Source organism: Notamacropus eugenii, chromosome 2, assembly GCF_028372415.1.
Source record: "Notamacropus eugenii isolate mMacEug1 chromosome 2, mMacEug1.pri_v2, whole genome shotgun sequence".
NCBI classification, from domain to species: domain Eukaryota; kingdom Metazoa; phylum Chordata; class Mammalia; order Diprotodontia; family Macropodidae; genus Notamacropus; species Notamacropus eugenii.
The window spans coordinates 53,779,502-53,796,105 of record NC_092873.1 but is presented as its reverse complement, the minus strand read 5'-3'; the positions used below and the strand labels follow the sequence as shown (position 1 = coordinate 53,796,105).

Genomic DNA, 16,604 nt, shown 5'->3' with positions numbered 1-16,604 from the left:
TTCATTGCCTATAACACTTAATGCAGATGGCCTACTATGGCTGGCTGTCTTCATGAAGTCTCATAGAGTATCAGAGTAAGAGAAACAGAAGGCTGGGATTCAGCCAAGGTTACAGAGACAGTAGGAGACGCTGGCTCCTTGGACTCTGGAGTCAGGCCTTTTTACACTATACCACACTGCCTTCCTAGTCTATGGATGATGGTGTGGCTACTCTTCCCTTGAAATCAGGACAAACCTAACCCTGAGTAGCTCATTTATTCCAAGGACAGGTCATTCTGAAAATGGCAGGGTGCTGTCTATTGAATTACCCATACCTACAGAGGGCTGAGTTCTTTGCTTTGTTTGCACGACCCCCGAGGCTGATGGGCTTCACTTATTTCATGAAGGAGAAGCTGTTTCCCATGGCAGGCTGCCCCAGAGTAGGATTTATTATTTCTTCTTCTATCAGCAGGAAATCTGAAATGCTGTGCCTCTGCCTGGAGGAGTCTGTCTGCTCCAAGAAAAGGGTACCCTCTCTGCTCCTTGGAACTGCTCTCCCTCTGAATTCCTTATGACCAGCTCACCTACCACTCTCCCAGGCTCAGGTCATGAATGGTCAGCTCTCAACCATTTGCCAACCATCTCTGCCCCTTTGGTGGGGCAGCCAGGGAAAGGGGTAGCCTATTACCCAGAGCTAGGGTATGCAGCTGCCTGGACTACCAGCTTCCAGATTCCTTACTCAGAGCCAAGCCTTTTCATCCTGGATGAGGGCAGTCGACTCTCTCTGTGCTCAGTGGCCTAACAGCCAAACACCTATTCTGGAGGAGGCACATTGTGGGGTCGTCAGCCTCCTGCCCTCTTCTCTCTAGACTTAACAGAAATGAGAGCTCTCCCAAGAAGGGGGACAGAGATGACCTAGCTTCTCATATTTCAGTAGATGGCTGCTTATCCACATCTATACACACAGCAATATTTTCTGACTTTGGTTTCTGCATCTAGAAGATCAGAGGTTTACCCTTCCTGTAACATGGACCCACTTCCTCTTTGGGGATACTCATTTTAAAATATATAAGATAAAATACACAAGATGACAAGGGAAAGCATTCATATTGAAACATAGTTGTCAAAATATTGCACAAAAAAATTCCCCTGAGCTAGATGAAGTTCCTTCCAGTTCTGAGATTCATGGGATCATAGACCTAAGAGAATGTAAAAGTCTTGAAAGTAGGGACATTTACTTAATTAGCTAGCACAAGGTTTGTGAAGTGCTTTGCAGATATGACCTCATTTGATCCACACAACAATCCTGGAGGGCAGGTGTCATTGTTAAACCCATTTTACACTTGAAGAAACTAAGGCTGAGAAAAGGTCCCACAGCCACTAAGTGTCTGAGAGAGGTTTTGAACTCAGGCCTTCCTCATCCCAAGTCTAGCACTCTATCCCCTAAGCTACTCAGCTGTCTCATTCTTTGCATCTCTAGTATCTGGCACACAGTAGATGCTTCATAAATGCTTGTGCCCTGACAGAGCTGGAAGGGACCTTTGAGACTTCCTCCTTGATACATGGCCCCATCCTCTCCTAAACAGTCCCTATATTGGCTCCTCTTCCAGATCCCCCAAAGTACTATCCTCAGCCCTCCTCCCATCTTCTCTTGGCCCTGCTTCCCCAGATTTGGGGATTGTTCCTTTACAGCTAACTCTCATTTCTATGGCACCAGCCCTCACCTTCCTTCCAAGCTCCAGACTCAAATCCATCAAGTTTATGACAGGACTAAATCACTCTTCCTTATGATTTCCCTATTTTTTTTTAAAATCCACAGCAATGCCATTGGCTTGTGCTTGAATGTTTGTCTTTTCCTATGTCTCCTCCTTCAACCCCTCCTTCCAAACAGGTCCAAGTCCACTTTTGAGCTATCTCCTGAAAGAAAAGAAAAGGGGCAGCTCTTTCTTTCTACCCCCACTGACTCAAATGTAGCAATGGTGTATAGTGGATAGGACACTGAATGTGGGAGTCTGAAAGAACTGAGTTCAGATCTCACCCCAGACACTTGTGATCTCGGCGACATTTCTGAACCTTTCTGTGTCAGTTTCCTCATCTGTGAAATGGACTCTGGCTTTGAAGGCCCTTTTCACAGTTTCTAAATCTGATATCCTATGAAGCACCAATATCTTGTTTTAGTCTAATGCTATGTCTGTGTGAACCTATGATCAAAGATCTCTCATTCGTTATCTGACTGGACTATTCCAACAGCAAACTAACAGACCTGTGTGATTCTGGATCACTTTGATCCTGTCTCAGACTGAGAACAAATAGGCAGAGAGAGATATAGAGACAATTGAATTTGTCCTTATTTCCAGTCCACAGAACAAACCTGCAGCCTGATATCATCACTGACCTCATATACGTTGATGAGTATGTGTAATCACATCAACTTATCTACTAATCTTTCTGTGTGTGTGTATGTATGTATGTGTGTGTGGTTAAGGGAAGAGGAGAGAGATGGAACAGAATGAAAAAGAGGGAAAGGGAGAGAGAGGGGAAGAGGGACAGAGAACGTGCTGTTAATAGTCAGTGAGACATGCTCTGAGCATCTCTAGCAGGGGGGTGGGGAGTGTGAGTCATGCACATTTGCAGTCAGTCCCCCTTGTAACCAGAAGGACGTGCTTGCGAGGTAGCTCTTCTGAGGGGGAGAGAGGGAATAAGTCCTTAACACCCTGTCAGTGAGACATGCTCTGAGCATCTACAGCAGTGGGATGGGGAGCAGTGAGTCATCCACATTCTCATAATGTCCCCCTTCTAACCAGAGGGGTGTACTGTGAGGTAGCCAGGGAGATTATGGGTGGCCATGGTTAAGGGTTAGTGCGTGACTAGAGTTAGGACACAGAGTACAAGATTAGGTCTAAATCCCTGGCCAGATTTAAGAATAAGGTTGTGGTTAAGAGATTAGGACTCAGTATGCTACAAGGGTTAGGGGTCAGTCCATGAGCAAAGCTTGGGGTCAGTTTGTGGACAGTGTTAATGACAATACATCAGTTAGGTTAGGGGGCTTCCACAGTAGGAGTTATTTTAGTGGTAAGTCCTTGGCTGGTAGATGGTTTATGTCTGGGGGTGGCCGTGGCCAAGGCCAAGGCCAAGGTTGGGAAGTCAGTTTGTGGTAGGGTCGTGGGGGTTTATTTAGTTCATGTTTGGGAAAAGGTGGGATCAGTCAATGGCTGGTATTAGGAATCAGTGGACAGTGTTAGTAGTTGTAATGTTAATTATGTTAATGAGAGTTAAAGGTCTTCTCCACTATTAATGGTCCTGACCATTAAGGGAAGCTTGATTAGGGGAGATTTGTTTTGTAGGAAGGCCCACATCTTTTGTTAATTTCTAATGAAGCACTGATTCTCTAGGGCTGTAATGCCCTCTGGCTCTGAAAAGTGTATAAATACTCTGAAGTGAGGTTTTACTTTTGAGTTTACTCACTGGAAGTGTCGGTTTGGCCAGAGGAGACTCTGGGTAGCCACTAAGGAGCCCCCCAGCTTTGAAAACCCTGATGCTGGTGGTTCTTTCTCTCTCTGGTAACTATGTATGTATTAATGGTCAGACAGTTGGAAGACCTGTCTGTTGGTCTTTCTTTCTCTGTATTTTCTCAGAAGTTCAGGGTGCTGACTTTTCCCCCTGAACTAAGTGAATGATATATATGCTTGATTAAAGTGATTGTTGACCCCTCAAAAGTTGCTTTCCTTTCATAAAAGCAGATCTAAGAACCTATACAGCAGGTCCTTCTGCCTATGCAGGGGTTTTTGCTGTTACAGCAGTCCGTCCATTGCCACAGTTAGGAGTCAGTTTACAGACAGGTTAAGGGTCAATCCATTCCAGGGCTATGGGGTTCATGGCTGTGTAATCAGGTAAATCCAACTGGTCCAGGTTGAACTCAAACCTAAGATTTTGGTTTTAACAACTGAAGTGATGATCCATCATGCCAAGGTGCTCTAAATGAGACAAGAGCTCCGTGATTAGAGAGCCTAGGTTTCTATGCTTCCTCCCTAGGGGCCTCTGGAGGAGTCACAGTTTTTCCTCATCTGTAAAATGAGGAGGTTGGGCAAGGTGGTTTGTGAGGTCTCCTATAGCTTTAGGTCCATGATCTGGTGATCTCTACATTCCCTTTGGTTGCCTGACCCCTCTGGGATGGTGTCCCTTTTGGAAAGAGTGTCCAGGGTCCAGCCAAAAGCTGGGGGGAGAGGGAGGTGTCTCCCTCTGAACACTTGTTCAGATCTCTCAGTGGATCCTGGCGCCAATGAAATTCCATCTCCTTAGGTTCCTTTGGGCTTAGAGTCAGGTTTCAGTCACACGATTTCTCAGACATGACTCTGAGATGGTGGGAGGGGGGAAGCAGCTGGTGACGACTGTGCCAAGTATCATATTTATCACAGAATACTCCCCCCCCTTTCCTACCCTTGGAGGCATGTGAAGATGCCTATGGAGATTGGGCCAAGAACACCCTTGGATAAGTCTGGCCTTGATTCTATTTCTCTTGGAGTGACCAAAACATGTCACCTCCCTTTGACCTTGACCAGCTGGTTGAGGTCTGGGGACCTTTGCTCTCCAATTAATCAATCACCACACATTTAGTAAGAACTCATTCTGTGCAAGACCCTATGTGAGACACCAGGGATCTGGAGACAACAAAGAGATAGTGCCTGCCCTCATGGACCTTTCATTCTGCCAGGAAACAACCTGGGTATTGGTAGGTACATGGAGATGTAGACAAATGAAACACAAGGCAATGGGGTAGGGAGAGGGAGAAGGGGCTGGAAATGCTTGATGTAAACACTGGTGCCTGAGCTGAGCTTTGAAAGGACCAAGATTTTAAAAGGCAGATTGAGGAGAGAGAGCATTCTGGGAGTGGCAGAAAGGAGACTACTGGAATTTCTAGGACATTCAGGGCTCCACGGGGGCCCACATTATGTTGTCATCTGAAGCTTACTCCACTCACAGAGGCAGGCAACAAAGGCCTGGCCCAAACCTCTAGGATGGAACTAAAAATGCCCTAAAACATACTTATGTCCTCCCCATCCTTAAAAAACTCAAATTAATCCTAGCATCTTGGTCACTTAGCATCTCCCGTGCCGCCTCTTCTCAGCTGCAATCCCTGAGAAAGTCTTCCCACCCCTTCCTCTCCTCTCACTCTCTGCTAACTGCTCTTCATTCTGGCTTCCAACCTCATCACTCAACTGAAGCTGGTCTCTCCAAAATGACCAATTATCTCCTAATTGCGAGAGCTAATGGATTTTCCTCAGCCCTCATCCTTCTTGACCTCTCCACAGCACTGGACACTGTCACTCACCATTTTGTACTGGATAAACTCTCTCTTCTCATTAGGTTTTTATGGCCCTTTTCTCTCCTGGTTCTCCCATCGGTCCAGCCAGGCCTTCTGAAGTCTCTTCTGCCAGCTCTTCATCCACGTCATGCTCACTAACTTTGGAGTCCCCCAACCTTCTCTTCTGGTTCCTCTTCTCTTTTACAAGTCAAGTGTTTTCTTTCTCTCGTACCTGGTTCAATAATCACCTCTGCCAGATCTCCTAGATCTCCATATCATTCCCAATCTTTCTCTCAACCACTGTTGTTTTTTGTCCATCCTTCCTTCCTTCCTTCCTTCCTTCCTTCCTTCCTTCCTTCCTTCCTTCCTTCCTTCCTTCCGAATTTCATTTTGGAAATATTCCCTTCTTTCCTAGGTCAATTTCCCCTATAAAATTTTAGTCCATTGGGACCTAACTCCCTTCTTCTTTGAAATCTGCCCTCCCCAGTTCTAGGGTGTGTGTCAGACTGTGCTCAGATTTCCTCTCCCCTTGAAATTCTAGGATAGAGTAGTCACTTTCCCCAAGGGTCCCCATTCTTTTCACTCCTGTAACCAGATCCTCCCTGATGGGGAGAATCAGAGTCAGAAAAGAATTTCCCCCTGATGATGTCTCTTCCTTTTGAAGGAGGAAATTATCATTAAGGCAAGTCATTGCTTGGAAGATGAGGAGAAATAGTAATCTCTCCTCTGGTAATTGATCCGTCAAGGTCTTTCACTGGCCTATCCAAGATAGCCTTTGCTGGGCTTGGCCAGGATGAATTGAGGGTTTGTAGTAATAGCAGCAGCTGTTTTCCCTCCCCCATTCCTGTGGTCTCTGCCATCACCAGAAAGGACAGGGGAGCAACAGCTGTGTCAAACTACCCCTCCCAGAAGCCTCCTCTCCTCTGTGATGATAAAATCACAGAATCTCAGACTTGGAAGGGATGTCTGAGGTCCCACATTCTGAACGAACTTGACCAGGCATCCTCTCTAAAACAGCCCTGACAAGTGGCTTGCTTAAAGACCTTCAATGCCTACTTCTTGAGGCAGCCTATTCTACTTTTGGACAGTGCTAACTTTTAGAAACTTTGGCCTAAATCTGTCTCTCTGAATCTCTTCATTCATCAATCCTCTCTTTGCCCTTTGGGGCCAAGAACACCAAGTTTAATCCTTCCTCTGAGGCAGCTGGTTGGCCTTAGAGAAGAGTAGGAAACTTGAAATCAAGAATACCCAAAGTTCAAATCTTGTCTCAGACATTTATTAGGCAGGAAACTAATCAAGTCACAACCTCTCCATGGAGAGGTTAATATTTATAGTGCCCCCCTCACAGGGTTGTTGTGATGATCAAATCAATCAATGAGCATTTATGGAGTGCTGACTGTATGCCAGGCATACATTGTGTTTGTTGTTGGGGATATAAAGACAAAAGTAAACCAGTATTCTCTGCCCCCCAAGAGCTAGGAGGCCTCTAGGTCCCTCCAGCTTGAGATCTTTGATTCTGTGAATTCTGATTCTCTTGATATGCTGGGAGAGCTGGGGGAAGCATTTGGAGTAGATGATTCTGGGTTCAAATCCCACCTCCGATGCTTGCTAGCTGTGTGGCCTTAAATAAGTCAGTTAACCTTCTTGAGTTTTGATTTCCTCATCTGTAAAATGAGAAAGTGAGCCTGGATGGTCTCTGAGGTTCCTCCTTCTTTCCTTCCTTGCTCCAAACGCTCAAACATGTCACTCTCTCCAGGTCTGGCATCCATGGGGATCCCCTTAATGGGCTATAAGAACTTCACTTTAGGAGGTCAGGACTGAAGAGAAAGACGTCCAAGACTATAGAAGAACAGACTCCTCAGCTGGGGAAGCAGGGAGAAGGTTGAGGTTCTTCCAGGGCTGGCAGAGCTGTGACATCCTGCAGCACTGGCTGCATCTGCCCAATTGTCACACTCACAGCCCAGCACAATTAACATACATGTGACAATAACAAACTGGGAGAGCATCTAAAGATGATGAGAAGTTTTATTCATGCCTTCTCATCTGCACCCCAAGAGGCATGATGACATAGTGGACAGGGAGCTGGCCTCAAAGACAGGAAGGGCTGAGTTCGGGTCTTACCTGTGACATATGCTGGCTACTCGGCCCTGGGCAATCACTTTACCCCACCAGAGGGAAAGTGGTGTAGTGGTTAGAATACTGGCGTTGGAATCAGAATGTCCTGGGTTTGAATCCCACCTTCAGCATTTATTAGCCAACTGACCCTCTGCAAGTAAGACACTAAGTCACTTTAATCCTCAGTTTCCTTATCTGTTAAATGAGGAAGAGAAGACTTGAGAGCTTCTGAGGTCCCTCCCAACTCCAGATTCAGGACCCAAGGATACTCTGAGTCTCCCAGGCAACTCTCTAGCCTATAAGCAATAGCAATTGCCCTCCCGGTGTGTGTGTGTCTGTGTCCCTCTTTTATGAATGAATGAATGAAGGGGAAGGAAGAAGGATTTACATAGCACCTACTATGTGCCAAGAACTAGGCTATATGCTGGGGTACAAACAGAAAGATACTTTCTGTCCTCAAGAAGCTCATACTCTACTTACAAGTGACATTACATAAAAAAAAATTCAGCTACAGGATGGAGGGATGAGAAGGCCCTGCAAGCCCAAAGGATGGATGGTGAAGTCCAGTGATCTTTAGTTTGTATCATCAGGCTGGGAAATGACTCACCCAAGATTAAATGATCAGGAAGGTGCTGAACCAGGATTTGAACCCAGGTCTTCCGATCTGAAATTGAATATACCACCCAGCCTTGACAATCATAGACATATGGGGCAGTGACTCTGGCATGGAAGTCATCATCCCATGAATTAGTGTGATGCTTTAATGAAAGGTCTGTTTTCCAGGGCTTAGGATTATGCCCCTGAAACATGCCGGGACCAAATGTTCTGAGGAGGTTGATGCTCAGGGCTTGGTGACAGTGTGGTGGGATCAGATATCAGCCCTGGCTAGCCTGTAATGTTCTTAGCTGAAGACATATTCCAGAGCCTCCCTCAGTGAAATTTGGAACATCCTGTGGGGGACAGACATCGTCCCTTCCCTCCATAAGCAGTCAGCCTGGGGCAGGGCCGGCGGCTGACAGCAGGACCGGATTATAGGGTGGATATCTGTGGCCTTCCCACCATAGCTAGATGACTGGGGAATTAATTCCAAGTTCAAACAGCCCTGTTTTTGTTTCTCTTCTGGATGATGTACGGCCCAAAGGAAAATAACAGGGTGATATCATAGAGTTTGGGTAAAATGTCTTAGCAACAATTTCAATATTTACCCAGAGAGAGCTCAGATGATGGCGGCCCTAAACTGCCAACACTTCTCTAGCCTTCACAGGCCTGGCTGCAGGCTGACTGTGGTTTTCTTGACTGCCTGGGGCCTTCCAAACTGGTTGCCAACCATCTTTCCAATACAGCAAAGACAACTTTGGTGTCTCCGAAGGAAACTTCAGCAACTGAGTCCATCTTGGCTTCTCCCTTGGCTGTCCTTCATTGCAAGGACCACGGACCCCTCAACTATGTCTGCCCCACAAGGTCCGGCACCAAGCCTTCCAATCTCTGGTCAATAATGAGTCTGCAGCCGCTGCCACATCCTTCCCTCTGGAACCAGACCGCAACAAGGGACTCCATTGATCGAGAAGAGATCCACTCACCACTTGGCATTTTCCAAATGAGTATGGAAGTCATTTGGTCAGTAGATGATAAATCCATCCTCCTCCTCTTATCCTGCTACAACAAACTTTTCTGTTTTTCTAACCCTGGAATTTTCTAACTCTTCCAGCACCTGCAGCTCCTGATCTTGGGGAAAGGGGTAATCCAGTGTCATCACTGCTGCCTACCATCTGGACCCATTCTGCCTAGGGCAGAAATAAAGGTAATAAAGGCAGAAATAATCCTAATAATAAATAATATAGTTCTTTTAACTTTGCAAAGCACTTTCCATATGTTATCTCACTGGATCTTCACAAGAGCCCCACGAGGCAAGTGTTTTTATAGATGAGGAGATGGAGGCGAAGGGAGGTAAAATGAATTGTCCAGGGATTCCACTGAGTGTCTGAGACAGGATTTGAACTCAGCTCTTGCTGACTTTACACCTTGGTGCTGAAATGGAGGAGTCTTAACCCCAATTTGCCCATAAGTAGCCTGGGTTCACTTTGCTTAGCTTCTGAGGTAGAGGAGGCCTAGGTGTGCTCTGCCTGATACTGAGATAAAGGTGGCCCATGGTCTCTTTGTCCAGCTTCAGTCAGCAGCTCTCTCATCCTGGGTCATAGGATCATAACTCTGGAAGGGACTTTAGAGGCCATCAAATGTGACCCAGATGAGAGGTCAGGTGACTTGCCCAGGATCACACAACCAGTATCCAAAGTGATATGTGAACCCAGGTCTTCCATGATTCCTTGCCCAGTGCCCTATCCACAAAACGGTAACACTAAATTTGGGAGCTAGAAGAGACTTTGAGGGCCACTTATTCAAATCCATTTAATCTTACAAAGAATCCTTATAATCTCATCCCTGACAAGTGGTCATCCATATAAAAAGGATGGCCAAATAACTTGTAACTGAGGAAGGTAAGAGGTGTTACTAATGGAGAATATAACTTCCTGGGACAAACTAAAAAAGCATTTTGGTTCCATCTTTATTAATGTTCCTCCATCTTTAAATTTTTTTTCTCTTTTTTTTTCTCTTTCAACAATTTTATTTTGTGCAATTTCTTTTCTCTTTCAACAACTCCCCTTTGGTCATTTTTGTTCTTTCCTTTCCAATCTCTAAATCATTCTCCTTGACAAAGAAAAGCAAGAAGAAATGAAGGGCTCAGTTGGTTTTCAGGTCTCCCTGCCATCCAGTAGGATCTTGTTATTCTCCATCCACAGCACGCTCTTGCCTTTCATGATCTTCTCTCTTTAATGGCCTTTCATTCACCCATGAGCCTTCATTCATTCTGAGTAGCTGCGGATTCAGGGCTCTGGATGCGGGTCTTCTAGGGGATAGCACCGTGCTTTGGTGTTCCTCCCTGATAAGTCAGTGGCAGAGGTGGGATCTGAACTCAGGTTCTCTTGACTCCAGAGACAGGACTCTTTCTATAGTATTAAGTTGCGTATTCCTATTAAACTATCTTCTGCTGCATTACTTTAAGCTACAGAAGCCTACCCAAGGTTCCCATTTTTTCCTTCAGTTTATACTTTTATTTACTTGGTACCTAGTGTGGTAGAGAGAAAGGGGACCACTGTTTCTCTTTCCTTGGCATGAGAATGCATTTCCATGCCAGTGGGCAGCAGTCATGTCCAACTCCTACGTTTTTTCTGCCTTTCCCAAGATCTTGGGCAAGGCATGCAACAAACTGTCCCCAAAGGCAAGGGTTGACTTATGGTGACCGCAACTTGACAATAAATTTTCCATATAATTCTAATCCCATATAATTCCAATATAATTCTAATCACCTTCGGCAAATGGCTCTGTCAACAAGTATTTTTTAAGTGCCTACTATGTGCCAGTCCTTGGGCTAAATACTGGGGATACAAAGAAAGACAATAGTTCCTGCTCTCTAGAGGCTTATATTCCAATGGGCTGGACAGCATGTAAACAATCATGTGCAAACAAGATTTTATACAGGATAAACTGGAAATAACTGCAGAAGGAAAGCATGGAGATTAAGGATCAGGAAAAGCTTTTTGTATATCAGGAGATACCAGCTGAGATTCAAGGGAAGCCAGGAGATGCCCAGTTAGGAGCCCACTTGCCCCCTAGAGACTGTGTCCCAAGCCAGTCTTCTCCCTGCCGTAGATGTGACTACAGGGGGAAGATGTTTTTTATTGACTTGTACCCTCAATTGTAGGACAGCTAGGTGGTGCCATAGGGCATAGCCTGCTGGACCTAGAGTCTTCCCGAGTTGAAATCTGGTTTCAGATACTAGTTAGCTGTGTGACTCTGGGCAAGTCACATAATCCTGTTTGCCTCAGTTTCCTCATTTGTAAAATGAGCTGGAGAAGAATACTCTCTAGTATCTCTGCCAAGAAAATCCCAAATGTGGTCATGGAGAGTCGGACATGACTGAAAAACAATGAACAGCAGCCCTCATTTGTGAAATCTCAACTTCCCCAAATCTGCCATGAACTTTCAAATGGAACATTTGTTCACTTCTCCCCAAAGTTCCCACCTTTCCTGTCAATTTACACTTTTATTTTCTTGGTCAGAAACAAATCTCAAGTAAAGCAGTTTTCTCTTTCCCCCTTCCCTGTCCCATCACTTTCTCTACCTTTTGAATGGCAACCACTATTACAAGGGCAAAGTCAGTAATTTAGTGGCTACTTTGCTTTGTGCAGAGACAGCTTGAGTGGATGTCTGGATAATTTAAATTCATCATCGTTCAATTCTTTCTTGATATTTGTATCCTCAGTACCTAGTATAGTGCCTGGCATATAACTGGTGCTTAATAAGTGCATATTGATAATTGATCACTACTTTGAGTGGCAGCCATGCTAGTGGAGAGACTGTTGGCTTCAGTCTCACCTCTGAACTTGGCTGGGGTGGATCACAGAGCACTTTGATCTCTCAGTGATCCAGGCAGCTCATAGTGGATAGAGTGGTTGACTTGGAGTCAGGAAGACCCAAGTTCAAGTCCTACCTCAAACATTTACTAGCTGTGTGTTCTTGGGCAAATTAATTTCTCTGTGACTCAGTTTACTCCTCTATAAAATGAGGAGGCTCATCTAGATGGCCTCAAAGGTCCTTTCCAGCTCAAAACCTATGACCCTGTGACTTCACATTTAGAGAAAATGCTAATCTACCTTGGTAGAAGGAATTGTTATCTGGGGACCCCCCTATACTAATGGTGCATGGACCCTCATGCTCAGTCCAAATACCCCCCATACACAACTTTGCTCCTGGCTCAACTTATTCTCTAGGCTGCCCCATCTCCTCACTGTCTGCCTTGTCCCTTCTCTTCCTCTTCCCTCCTCCTCTTCACCAGAAACATCTTCCAGCTTCACTTTATGCTGGGCTTTCCTGTTAGAATGTAAGCAATGACTCCTTCCCTCCCTTCCTCTCTAAGAAGCTTCATAAGAGATATCCATAGTATTATGGGAGCCCAACAGAGGATGAGATAATTTCCAATAATGATCAGATTTTGATCTGGAGATTTTGGGTGGAGGGGGGAGGAAAGAAAGAAGCATTTAAAAAGCACCTACTATGTGCCAAACCCTGTGCTAAATGCTTCCTAAATATTATCTCATTTGATCCTCACAACAACCCTGGGAGATTTTTATCCTTATTTTATGGTTGAAAAAACTGAGGCAGACAATGGCTAAATGACTGCCCAGTGTCACACAGTACCTGAGGCAGGATTTGAACCTTTCACTATGCCCATGGCACCACCTAGCTGCCCTACAATTTGAAGGTTGAAGTTAATAAAGAGCATTCTTCCCTCGTAGTCGCAAGCCAAGGCAGGAGAAGAGTGGATTGGGACAGTGAGTCTCCAGGGGGAGAGTGGGCTTCTAATTGGACATGTCCTGGCTTCCCTCAAGTCTCAGCTAACATCCCCTGATATACAAATGATGACTTGAGGCCCAGTAGATAACTTTACCCACTGTGCCACCTGGCTGCCTAGGTTTCATACAGGAAGTGGTGATTGAGCTAAGTTAGGGTTAGGGTAAATCTGATTGAGCTAAGTCAGAAAGGGCAGTCTAGTGTTTGCTGCATAGTAGGGAATGTGTGGTACACATTTAGGAAGCAGCTAGTAGTCCAAGTTGGCCAGTAGCTTGGATTCTGGATAGGAGAAGGGTAGGGAATGGGCCTAGATCATGGAGCACTTTGGTCCAGGTGAAGAAGTTTGGATTTCATTGGATCCTCACACATGCAAAATAGAGAACAAGGGAAGACAGTATGTTTTCTAAACACCAGGGGGAGAAGTGGATGCTAGGAATTCAGAGGAGGGAGGGGGCCTGTTGTACCCCTGGCAGTTTCTTGGTAATTGGATTTATGCTGAAGGCCCCATCCTGTTGGGGAAAGGTTTGTAAAATATCCTACCTGGGAATGGGGCCAGTCTAGCATCTTCCCAAATCCCTCCCAGTTCATGGCATGTGAGTTACCCATAGGTATTGACATGTACATACACAGGTTTGTCCTTTGAAAAAGCCTGAGGCCTGGGGGTCAGTCCCATTGGAGAAGAAGAATTTGGACCACCCCAGACCCAGCCGCAGGCCACACAAATTCTGGGCTTGAAAAATCTTCCGGAAAAAGGAAATGAGGATGGCTGGTCCTGGTTAACAAGGTGGCCCTTTTCTTAATGGGTTTCCTTTTCTAACTCATAACTCTGTCCTGGTCAGATTGCCTTTTAAATTTGTTTTAAAATCAAAATTGTCATGTTGGGATATCTTTTCAATAGGCCATAAAGCTGAGCTCAGGGAGCGGATCATCATGTTGGCTGATATAGCTCTTCATTATGATAGCCTACTGATTGGGTGACCCAATGGTCAGACCATTCCCATGTTAAGTCTGTATTTGTCCTAGCTGGCTCTTCAATGATCTGAGATGCCCATTTGATGGAACCATTTATGGCTTAATATGTCTTTGCCTCGGTTCCCTGGCTGAAAGAATGAAAAGGCATTTGAAGGAATGGAAATGCATTTACTAAACATTGTGGTAACTGGATATTATACACACACACACACAGACACATATGTACGATTATATGCCAGGCCCTGTGCTAAGTGCTGGACTTACAAATATAAATGGGAAGACAGTATTTGCCCTCAGGTAGCTTATATTCTGACCTAAGACACTACATGGGGGGGGGGGATGGGATATTTTCATTAAAAAATTAAAAGGATAGTAGCTGGAACCATTGGGAAATTGATCAACACAACCTTTCTAGTAGGAATGTGGTACTGACTTGATTATGATTCTAGAACTGGAAGAAGTTTAGTAGAAGTGAATGGAAAGTTGACCTGAAAAGTCTGGATTCAAGTTTTGGCTCTAACACATACTGGCTTTGTGGTCCTGGACAAGTCACTCATACTCTCCCTGTTTTAGGCAATTCTCTAAGATTACAAGGTACAGAGAATGTGTCAACCTGCATTGGTGGAGGGAGTATATTCATTTAGGAGTTTCCTAACCAAAGCATTCACAAATGGAATGCCTAGCCCTAGCTGGGACTGAAAAGTGGGGGGTGAAGATGGTTGGAAAGTGGCGATAAGGAGACTGTCAACAAGATAGCTAGAAAGCAAACGGAAACATGGTGGCCTGCCGAAATAGAGTGGGTACCGTGGAGTGTTTGTCAATGAGGATAGTGGGGCCCCAGGGCAGGATTTCTGGAACTGAAAAGGTTAATTCCTCTATGGTCTAGAAGACACTCTTGGAATCACTGGTTTCCAGGATGACATGTCACATCCCTGCACTCTGGGAATCTCTCCCCCATCAAGAAGTACTAACTTACTCTTTTACCTGTAGCATCTAAGTCACTATACATATATAATTACAGTATATTAATTATATTATAAAATGTTATATGAGTATCTAAGAATGTCAATAGCTAATAATTTGATGGTAATAATATATTGTTATATATGATATATAATACTGTATATTTTATATGATATATAATTTTATGATATATACAATTTCATACACACACAAATATATACACACACACACACACACACACACACAACCACATATACATACATGCATAACTTCGTACCCATATAATTCATTAAGGTTTGGAGGCAGGTTGGGAGATAGAGATTACAAGTCTAGAGCTGGATTGAACTCAGAGGTCGTGTAGTACAACCCACCCCACCCCCACTTTACAGATAAAGAAAGCAGCCCAGGGAAGGGAAACGATTTTCCCAAATCACACTAATAAGAACTGTCAGAGGTGGGATTTGAACCAGGGTCCAAAACTGTTTAATTTGTGCCTGAAGTAATATCTCATATTCCTGGACACTAGGCCCTGAGGCCTAATATTGGGAGAAGAGCCTGGCCTAGCCATTGAATAAGGGATGCGGGAAAGGTAGGGGTGTGTGTGTGTGTGTGTGTGTGTGTGTGTGTGTGTGTGTGTGTGTGTGTGTGTGTGTGTGTGTGTGTTCTGTGTCTGTGTCTCTGTGTGTGTCTGTGTGCACATGAGAGCTATTAGAGAGAAGGGGAAAATGGAGCCTGATGTCATTTGGGCTGGAAGAAGGCAGGGGCTTGGTAGCCTTAGTGGGGGAAGCAAAGCCCCTCCCCACTCCCAGCCTAAACTGTCAGGCTGATGAATAATCCATTCTGACCAGGCCTTGTCTGGTTGTACAGGTGTAGACACACCTGTGAGGCTCCCTAGGGCATGGGTGGGGAAACCATATCTTACCTGCTAAATAGCCTGAGTTTTGGTCTGCCAAAAAATATCGGGAGCCAGATCAAAGTAACTCGAAGGAATTATCTCTAAATTTACTGGGATCCTATGATCTTGTCTACAGAGGCATGGGGGTCAATCCAACTTCTAGTGGGGAGAAATACCATAGAATCAGCTCTACAGCTGAAACTCAGCTTAGCAGTGCCATGGTCCAGCTCTCTCATTTTATGGATGGAGAAACTGAGAAAAGGTCCCTGGGTTGCACACACATGCAAAGTTCAGAACCTTTGATCTTATGGTAAGTAAGAAGGTTCTGTTGTCCACATTCCTAGGAGATAAAGGCTGTGACCTAGCACGGACAGGTTAGAGGTCAGAAACTAATGCGCAAGCCCAAGGAGCTGTGTGAGGAAGGGCCTATCAGTATAAGAAGCCCTATCTTCCTGCACATATTCTAGTCTTCCTGTAACCTTACTGGAGAGGCTACCCGTCCATTCAGGGGCAATGGACGTAAAGATTAATAAAGGCCTTCCTGATTTCACAACAAGTATTATTCTTTATCTAAAGTGAGTATGTTTCTCACTGTTGGGGCTTCTTAAAAGGGCTCACTTCTAACAGGTGGAGTGAGAATCCTCTCTTCTCCCTCCCAACGAGTGGCCAGCTAGGCCCTGCCTGAAGATCTCCAGTAAAGGGGAACCGGTCACCTCCCAAGGTCACCTGTTTCACCTTCTGGATAGCTCTAATTGTTATGGAGAGGTTTTTTTTCTTCTTTCTCTTGGATTAAAGTCTCCCTCTCTTTCAAATGTTGACCCTCCCCTTGCTCCTCATGGTACCTCTGGGACTGAACACAATGGCTGGGTGATGATGCCACTTCTACCTCAAACACATGACTGCCATGCCTTAAATCACCTCTTGGAGGGAAAGAGTCAGGGTATTAAAATGAGTTTTCAAAGAGCAGAG

At 45.0% G+C, this 16,604-nt stretch overlaps 1 protein-coding gene across 1 annotated transcript in view; it reads right to left on the bottom strand.

Moving 5' to 3' along the window:
* GPC1 (glypican 1) overlaps window positions 1-16,604 on the bottom strand; it is a 154,091-nt gene that overhangs the window by 16,710 nt on the left and 120,777 nt on the right. The gene's annotated exons all lie outside the window — the stretch shown is intronic.